At 36.9% G+C, this 10,292-nt stretch overlaps 1 pseudogene; it reads left to right on the top strand.

Annotated features, from left to right (window-relative positions):
- Nucleotides 2,183-8,851, top strand: LOC109846938 (annotated as a pseudogene).

The following is a 10,292-nucleotide window of genomic DNA, read 5'->3' as shown; positions in this document are numbered from 1 at the left end:
AGATCTCTTAAATATGGACCTGCCAACTGCAAGATAAGAGATTGGGTGGGTGAAGGTGTTTGTTTTATCAATTATTGTGGGAGTCTTTGAGATAAAATACTTTTTTCTTTCCCTCTCTTCTTCCAGTATTTACCTGAATTAATAACCGGAATCAATGCTGGATCTGGGGTCTGAGGTTATCGGATTGGAAAGAACTTGAAGAGTTCTGTAATCAAAATGCTGCCGACTTGTTGGAATTATGCCGTTCATGTGTAAGCAAAATAAGTTTCAGGTTGCTTGAAGAAACAAGGCGAGGGAGCTCAGAGCGCTTGCTAGTTAAGGGATATAATGAGATAGGAATCCATGTTTCTTCAAATTTAACGAAATATTTGTTCACGTATTGTGTGAGTGGTGATCTCTGATATGTTCGAAAACCATCTGCATTAGAAGTTCAAAATGCAACAGAGAAGAAAGAACGACTTTGCATACCCGTTCTTTACACGAAAAATCATCCGTTTCGGATGCTAATAAGTGAGATTAAATGTAATAGATTCAACAATGTATATCAGATAAATCCAAAAGAGTTATAAAATTAATTTTATGAAAATACCGGATAAAAGGGGATCATTTTAAGAAGTCAATAAACATTGAGAACAGAGTGGAAATTAGAGTGAAATCACGAGGGAGAACTTGCAAGTACTTTGAATTTATCAAGATCCAACGACAATGACGACATCTCACATGGGCCAGCTGCACTCAAAGGGCAGGCCCAGTTGGGCTTTCTCTATATTAAGGTCTACCCTGACTAGAGGTGTGCAAGGTTCGGTTCGGTTCGGTTTTTACCAAAATTTGAACAACCAAGCGGAACCGCCTATAATTCAAAACCGAACCGAACTGTTGTAAGTCGGTTCGGTGCGGTTCGGTTCGGTTTGTCCTATAATTCAAAACCGAACCGAACTGTTGTAAGTCGGTTCGGTGCGGTTCGGTTCGGTTTGTTCGGTTCTAACTTCATCAAACTTCTTATCAAACAACAAACTGTGTTAAAGAAAAAAAAGACATCAACAAAGTAGGAGATTATGAAGTATTAAACATTGATATAATGATATTGTTTTCAACCCATAATGATTCAGAAAATGAGTTTAGGGTTTGAGTCTTTGACTTTTTGAGGACGGGTCAGGTAGGGTTTGAGATCAGAATGGGTAGTATTGCACTATATTCGGTCGGTTCGGGTCGGTTCGGATTGAAAAGTTTTCAAACCGATCCGAACCATCCTACTCATAAAACCGGGTCGGTTCGGTCGGTTTTTTCGGTTTGGACCGAACCATGCTCAGGCCTAACCATGACCATGTTTCCTAGTAAAGAGACGACAAGGATTTTCTTCCTAAATTTACTATGGCGTGAAATTTTGACAAGATAATTATAAGTGAAAAAATATATATTGAGAAATAGTTTGCCAAAGTAAGGGAGCAACCATGTAATATCGCAAGAGGTACTATGTATCTTCATGAACATTTCATAATGTTACCATGACTTGAGTATCCCTTCAAAGTCATGATTGACAAACTTGTGAAATGTTAAGGACATAGTGAAGCATAAGCGGTGGCGAAAGGAAAAGATCTAAGGAAAGGATAGACTTTTGGGAAAACTATTTTATCAAAGTACGAAATTGTGTGCCACGACATGTGATAATGTAGCGCATTCACTTGCTCATTTTAGTACATGTAATGGGATGTTCTACTTATGGTTATCGTCTCGTCCAAATTGCATTGTTAAGGACATCAAAGCCGATATAAGTTTCCTTTGAGATTAATACATTTCTTCTTTTCCATCAAAATATGTGATAATGTAGATTTGGCTAAGTACGTGGTAATGTTCGTCGTTCGACTTTTCAAAATGTTGGCTACACGCTACAAAGGTCAAACATTGATGCCAAGACGGATTAAGATGCATCTTAATTAATACAACTTTTGAAACAAAACAGCAGCACATAATCAGCCTTCAACCGATGCTTGCAGTGTCAACCTATTCATTAATTATTCCCTAATAAGAAGATCACAAAGAGGATTAGAACAAATCGATCTCGTGATATAACCTGAGAACCCAATGCTCCTTGGATTTAGTTGTTATGAAATGTCTCCCATTTGTCTACTGTTATAATAATGTCACCTATTACCATAATCAAGCGTGATTATTCTCAAACATATTCACATTCAGTGGCGTAGCTAGAAACTGAAGCTTGGAGGAGGTCACTATTGTTTCTTCCCTTAGAAACTACTAAGACTATCAACTATTAACATTCGACGATATTACGAATTTTTTAAGAGAAATGATGGGGTCTCAAATTAGAAAACCTCAACAAAATATTATATATGAAATGACAGTTTATAGAGTAGAAAAGAATACTCTCAACTACAAGAATATAGTGAAAATTAATACATCTAGCTCCCAGAAGAAATTATGGCATCAAGTGTTGGGTATTACCTCAAACTCCAAGTTAGTATAGTGTTTTTAATTCTTTGTATAACTCCATGAGAATTAGATAGGGTTAGAGATTTATCATGATTAGGAGTTTGGGTTTTATCATGATTAGGAGTTTGAATCTTATTCTAATTAGGAAGTTAGGCTAGAAATATGGTTTTGGTTTCCCTATATATATATTCTTCTATTGTTAGAGGAAAAAAAAAACTAAGAAGAGTAGAGAGAAGGAGAGAGACAATATTCTTGTAATCAAGATTTTAGAGGGTGTAACCGGGTTCAAGGGTATTGTGAAAGAGAGGGTTTGACAGTCGTTGTCCGTGCAAAAGATTGTAATTTGGAGGTAATGGTGGATTGATTTTAATCTCATGGTTTTTCTCTGTTGAGGGTTTTCCATGTTAAATCTTATGTGATTTTATTTGCTGCGTTTAGTGGTTTTTTTGGGGTTTTTGTGAGATCTAAAAATCTCTACAAGTGGTATCAGAGCGGGGTTCGACGGTTCGTAGAGGTTTGATCGGTGCGCAATTTGTGAATGCGTCAGTGGTCGAAACATGGTGATCGACATTGAGGGGAAAAAAGGTTACTGTAGCGACGGCTCTGTAGCGGGAATATTGTAGTGGGCTTTGTTCACGCAGATTCGACGGTTGAGGTTGATTTGTCTTTTGATCGAGAATTTGGAGGCAGATTTTGGTGATCCAGGAATTGTTCCTAGGGTTTTTCGACGTGCTGAGTTCATTTTTGACGTTGGTTTTATCAAATTCAATCTCTACAGTGACTGATTTGAATTTTGATTGCGGTTAGAGGATGATGACTTCTTCGGGTCCGAAGTTTGAAATTCCGCTATTCAATGGCAAGACAAATTTTATAGTATGGCAGTGCATGGTTCAAGATATTTTTGTGCAGTAAGGTGTTGATCAAGTTTTAGAGGATAAGAAAGCCGAAGGATTGAAGGATGCTGAATGGAGTTCTATGCAAAAGAGGGCGGTTAACACAATTCGTTTGGCACTCACCCCCCGGATCAAGTATAATGTTATGCAAAAGACCACACCAAGAGGGCTGTGGGAAAGACTCGAGGGGATTTATGCGTCGAAGTTGATGACCAACCGATTGTGTTTGAGGATGAAGCTTTATTCATTAAAGATGGAAGAATGTATTGTAATTCAAGACCACATCAATGCCTTTAATCAGCTAGTTTCCAACTTATGAATATTGATGAGGAGATTAAAGAAGAAGAGTAGGCGCTACTTCTATTGTCTTCCTTGCCTAAGTCGTACAAGCCGTTAGTTCAGATGATAATTGCAGGGAAGCAGACTTTAAAGTTCGACAATGTGACAATACTCCTACGTGAGAATGAAAGAATGATAAGAAAGGAGAGCGCATCTAATGGTGGTAAGAGTGCACTAGCTTTTGAAGGTTCCAATCAAGGGAGGAGTACGGGGAGATGTGACAGTTATCGAGAAAGGTTAAAATCCCGAGCCCGAGACGACAGCGAAAAGGAATGCTGTTATTGCGAAGAGAAGGGTCACATTCAGTTCAGATGTTCCCAGATGCGTGATGATTTGAAGAGTATTAGACAGATAAAGCTTCAAAAAATGAGAAGAAGACGGACTCCTCGGTGGTTGTGTGTGATGAAGATATGGTTTTATTGATACAGAATACGGGTACTGATACGAGCCGTCGTGTGAGCACCCTTTGGTCATAGAATTACCAAAAGATGGGTTGAGAAGATGATGACAGAAACACAAATAACTTAGGTTTTGACGAAGGAAAATACCTTCTCTAGATTATGAAGAACAAAAGATTACAATCTCTCCCTCACAATCTCACTAGAATCGAGAACAACCTCTCAATCCTCTCTAAACCCTAATACAATAATTAGAATTTCTCTCTGATCTAAGATCTCATAGATCCTCCACTACAACAAAACTGGTTTTTTATAGCGTTGAATGATAGCGTTTATGTTGTAAGTGCTATAGATTGGATGTGCCTTATTTTTTGATAGCGTTTGAAAAATTTTAAACGCTGTAAGTAATTGACCACATTTTTTTTTGTTCTGGCGCGTTAAAATCTTAAGCGGGACATTGAAAATTAAAACTGCGCGTTGAAAAGGGAGAGTTTGGTGTTTTTTCCGTTTACTTTTATTTTTCTAAAAATTCTCATTCCTTTTCTTTCACCCCTTTCACCCAAGCCCTAACAGCCCTCCGACTCGTCGCTGCCGTCTCCGAGTCGTCGCCCGTGCCGCCTCCGACTTGCTGTCGCAGCATCTCGCCGCCGCTGTCGCCTCCAAACCCGCCCCCCCTCTTCTTTGATCATCGGAGACGGAGCCCCTCCTCGTCTCTTGTCCACCGTCGGAGCCCCTCCTCGTCTCTCGTCCACCTCCGAAACCCCTCTTATTTGAAGATTCGAGGGATTAATTTGAGAATCTGGAAGGTTTAAGAGAACCGATGTCTAAAACCATTTTCTTTTCTTTTGATTTTTGATTTTTTTGGGTAGTTATTTTGTGAGATTAGTTGTGATGAATATGTGGTTTATTTGTGATGCAGAGCACTGGGAGCTCAGGGAGCAATCTGAAGAGGGCTTATTCATTTGAAATTCCTTTTGAAATTCTTGTTGAGTTTAATTTGATAACTAGGTAAGAGTTTAATTTTGTTTTTCTGTTAGGTATTTGAATGATAATTGCGTAGTAGTTTGCTTAGGGTTTTCAATTTTAGGCTGGGTTTAGGATTTGAGTTTATTATATGTTTCATTCAAATGGTATAACTTGGTATGATAATGAGAATGGGTTCTTCAAATATCAAATCACTTCACTGTCTGACTAATAAAATGTGCAACTTGGGTGACCAATTTAGGACCCATATTCGTTATAATCAACCTGTATTTTGGTTGTCACCCCTATTACTATAAGACAATCAACAAGCTAAAAATTAATGCAGACAGAAGTTCATTTGTGAAATATATATGTTTAGAATTGGTACTCACATCGCCATTGCCTGACTCATCGAAATCGGGCTCTTTTGTCAGTACTAGTGAATTTGTCCAAGATTATGTTCAAAGATTCGAAACCACGGGAAATGTGAATTGAAAAAACATAGGAAAGTATCTACTTTGGACCCGTGGGATCATAAATGGACAGACACATAGTAAAGAATTAATGGTACAGGAACAATGTTTGGATTTGACTAGAAGGATGTTCATATTTACATTAATAAAGCTTGGCTTTCATCACATGGATGAGGGACTGCCCACTTATTGTTAACTAAAGAATTTTGTTTATTGTCTGAGAATTCATTTATTTAAAAATAAATTTATTTGCTGGCATCCCTCCCTCCCTTGAGGGTGTTGATAGCAAATTGTTGATTTGTTTAGTCCTTTTGCAACATTTATAAATATAACACCAAATAACTTTGTGCTTTTATAAACTTAATAGATAAATACTAATCATCAACAGTTCACAATAAAAAGGAAATTAGTTCCTCATGATTGCAATTCAAAGAAACTGAATAAAATTTGATTTTACGAAGTTATCTCTATTGATTACCCATATCAACCTATAACTTGAAAATTAATTTACTAATATCAGGGCTCGCATTTTTTCTTCTTCTTCTAATAATCATGTTTATGTTTTTAAATTTATCGAAGAGTTTATGTTTGATTCTTACAGTGGACGTTTCATCCTTTCATTTACAAAACCAAACGCTTTTACACAGTCCTGCTCTGGCGCAGAGTCCTGACTTCTTTAGTTGTATGCTTGTAATCGACACTATTTCTTCCCTCTCGTTGGAGGTTTGTTATGCTTTCGATCTAATAAAAATGACCCCTGCAGGTTTCTCAGTTCTTGCGGATCATTACTTTCTATTCTACAATACTTCCTGGCCCTAGCTATCACTGTCGCCAAGTAAGAATTCTTCATTAGCATCAGAGTATTGATTTCACCCAGTGGCAATATCTGTTAGAATTTTTTACTGTCCTTGTAGTTTCGTTGGTGCAGACAGACCCTCGAACTCAATTTTTTTTAGTTCTTTTACCCTCAGAGTCACTAATTTCACCTGAGGGCTATATCTGTCAAAAATTTCCACCAGGGGAAAGAATTTAACCAAGGGGCCTAGCTGCAACGATGAAACTACAGAGGTGGTAAGTTCAAAACGACGGTACTACAAGAGGTTTTTGTGCAATCAACCCATTTTTTTTCAACGACATACCAGAACTCTGGATATAATGCACAAATTACATCTTGTTAAATCAAATAAGTTCTCGACGTCGTGCAGGGTTCAGAAAATTCCACAATGCCACGACCTAAAAACGTACTTAAAGTGCTCCTCATTAACTGTAAGAAGCTCACTTTTAAGACTTCAGATCCTCAGGAAGGTGAATTTCCTTTTATATTGACATTCACTTTGTGTGTATCTTGCAGTTCCTAGGGAGGCTGTGTATGGTTGTGGTGATTTGATATTTTCATCCCACATGATATTTACTCTGGTATTTGTTCGGACATACAATAAATAAGGCTCTAAAAGGTAATTAAAGCTTCAAAAAAAAACTTAAAAGTCATAGAAAATGGTATGTGCATACCATCACTAGATAAGTATGCATGTAGATTTATCAAGACGCTTGCTTGGTTGACGGCTATCACACAGAGTCTACTTATAATCTCTTCTCACAAGCATTACTCTGTCGACGTTGTTGTAGCATGGTAAGTTGGGAATTTATCGATCAACTATCGTTTTGAAGTTCCTTGATGTTATCCTGTGGTTATTTCGACTCTGTTCACCTGTCTTTACTATAGGTACACTGTGAATTTGGTGGTATTTTTTATTGACAAGAAATTACCAGGTCTGTGTTTTATCTGGTCATGTTCCTCTAATAAGAGTCTCTTGCATTTGGTTGAATCTCTTGAGCATGTATTATAAGGATAAATGTATATGATTCTGCAATTGATACGTGCACTTGATTTCATCGATAAAATCTCTTATATCTCTCTGTGATTTGCAGAAACTAGTGTTTTAGACCAGTGCAAAGCACGAGCTGTTACTTACGTTCTTGTATACTAATATTTATTGATGAGTGTATAATATGTGTCCTTGTACTCACTTGACAGTACATAATATGAGTATATCATTTGATGTTATCTCCTAAGAGGTATATAAAAATCACAAAATTTTATTCAAAATTTAGGTATGTATGTATTAAACCGATCGAGCATACGAATCCCAGTATTGCAAGGGGACTTCCTCGCGTAACAGCTTGAACTTTGATTCACAGAAATGCCTGATAGAACTAGTAGCAGTGGATCTCTGTTGCCATTGAGCACCAAAGAAACAGACAAACGCAAGGAGGAGAACAACAAGCTACTGAATGATACTACTGATTGGGTATATTACTACTTACGCATATTCTTCTCATCTCCATAAAACTCAGAATTATGTGTTCCATAAAAACAAGTAACTTTCATTATTTCTGTTAATTGCCATTCAGTAAACCTGTGAAATCTAATAAACTCGTAGTAATGTAATCTTGCATTAAATTTGCTAATTACCTCAAGATTAAGATGACAGTAAATAAAGGTATGAAGATTAAGAGTTATGCTGCTGGTTAAGCTCTGATTCTTGTTCTGGATGTGTTTCGCAACTACGCAAAACTTGTTTTAGTTAGTACGACCTCAATCCAAAAACTTTGCTGTTTGGTATGGTAACATGAAGCAACTGTCATATTTGATCATTTCTCTTAAACTGTTTGCCTTTCTTCTCTCCCTCTGTCTTAAAGCTGTCATCTGATTTATGGGTGAGCCAATAGCTCATTCACTTGCATCCTTGCCTCTGCAGGCACAAAAGAATGTACATATATGCTAAAAGAATGTATGGATATCACTGACAGTTGCTTGATCTTTACCTTATACACCCCAATCGAAACCTTTAATCATTTTGCAATTGATGTGGCCCTATTTGATACAATCATGCTGATATTTCCCATGTTACTTCAATGTTGTGCATGCGTTGTATGTTCTGAAAATGCTGCATGTTGCAATGCAAACAAAAAAGACGGGGGAAAAAAAGAAGTGAAGAAAGAAAAGAAATTAGAAATAAGAAAAAATATCGAGGGGGAGGAGGAGGAGGAGAAAGAAAGAAAAAGAAAATGAAATCATTGTGCATACCCAATACTGAATTTGTTGATAATACTGACAATTTCCCCCCTGCTATTTCTTTCTTTTTATTATTTAAATTGAAATTTGAAATGATTGTCGGAAATAAAACATCATCAAATTTTCCATTTACTTATTTTGTCATACAGTTAGTGGCAACATTCAGCTACCCTTGCTGGTTATGAGCAGCAAGATGCCCATGAGTTCTTCATCTCAATGCTTGACAGGATTCATGAGAAAGAGCAACCTAACCATTCATAGTGGAGTTTTTCATGCAGAAATTATTAAAGAACAAATTATTGTCTTCTTATTTTCATTAATAACAAATTTAAACAAAATTATTAAAGAACTTAATATAAGCTTGTGATTTCTAATTATTGGTGTTGTTGTTTTCTGTTTTGTGTCCATATAATATTCATGGCTCTAGGATCTCATTATTGGTGTTGTTAATTTCTGTTTTTGCAGCAGTACAATTACTCAATTGCTGAAGATGATGAGTGTCCCAAGTCATATGTAATGCAGCAAAGTTAATTAGTTTTTGTTATTATATGTACTATGGTTAATTTCTTGTACTCCATATTGGATTATCCAAAGACTATTATTTGTTTTTTGGCACATTTGTGTTGACTCTTCTTGTATGCTACAACTTGGTTATGTATCAGTTTGAAACTTCTTGTATGCTACAACTTGGTTATGTATCAGTTTGAACCTTTAAATGAAATATTTGCTTTTATGGTTTTCATAATTGGAAGCTATTTCTAGTTTAACCTCAAAGGTTTATAGGCACAACTGAAATGCTATAAGAAATAGAAACAATTGCTGGAATGCTATTAAAAGTAGAAAGACAGCATTCGCTGAAATGCCATTATAGTAACTCAAACGCTATCAAATGTAAGACAATAGCATCGTTGAAATGCTATGACTGAAAACTAACTAATAGCATTTTTCAACCGCTATGAAAGATATTTGTCATAGCAATACAGAAACGCTATTGAATACCCTTTTATAGCTACATAAAAACGCTATGGTTGGAACCTTTTTGATAGCGTTTGGGTAAGCGCTATGTAAAGCAACAGACCTACTATAGCGGGTTCTGACACAGCGCTGATTAAAACGCTATGAAATAATACCATAGCGTTTTTCGGCCGCTATAAATGATTTCAGGTGTTGTAGTGCTCACAATCTAAACCCTAATCCTTTTGATTAGGATCTCACTTAGACCTAAAACCCTTTAGATCTACATCTTGGCCTCTGACCTGCTTCTTGTTTAGAACCCTAAACAATCCTTTAAATAGGTATACAAACGTGAATGGCAATCTGGTAAATAACCAAAACCAAACCCAGCTGGGATTCCTTCAAAATAGAAACCAAATCTTCCCAGGAAACCTCGATGAGTCGACTTATGACTGAGATGAGTCGACTCATGATCACCAGTCGACTCATGGTCGACTCAAAATGTGCACAAATTGTGCTAGCCTGCATGAGTCGACTCATGATTTCATGAGTCGACTCAGCAGAAGCATTTTACTATCTGGAGGCGTTTTCTTGAGTCGACTCATCAACCTGTCAGTCGACTCATCAACCGTCAGTCGACTCATCAACCCGACAGTCGACTCATCAACCCGTCAGTCGACTCATCAGGCTGAGAACTAAAATCTTTGATTCTTTGTTCTTCCGACTCGCTTCATGCTTCATCATGTGC

This window comes from Asparagus officinalis, chromosome 7, assembly GCF_001876935.1.
Source record: "Asparagus officinalis chromosome 7, Aspof.V1, whole genome shotgun sequence".
Lineage (NCBI taxonomy): Eukaryota > Viridiplantae > Streptophyta > Magnoliopsida > Asparagales > Asparagaceae > Asparagus > Asparagus officinalis.
Note: the sequence above shows the minus strand (reverse complement) of the source record. Positions and strands in the feature narration are given on the sequence as shown.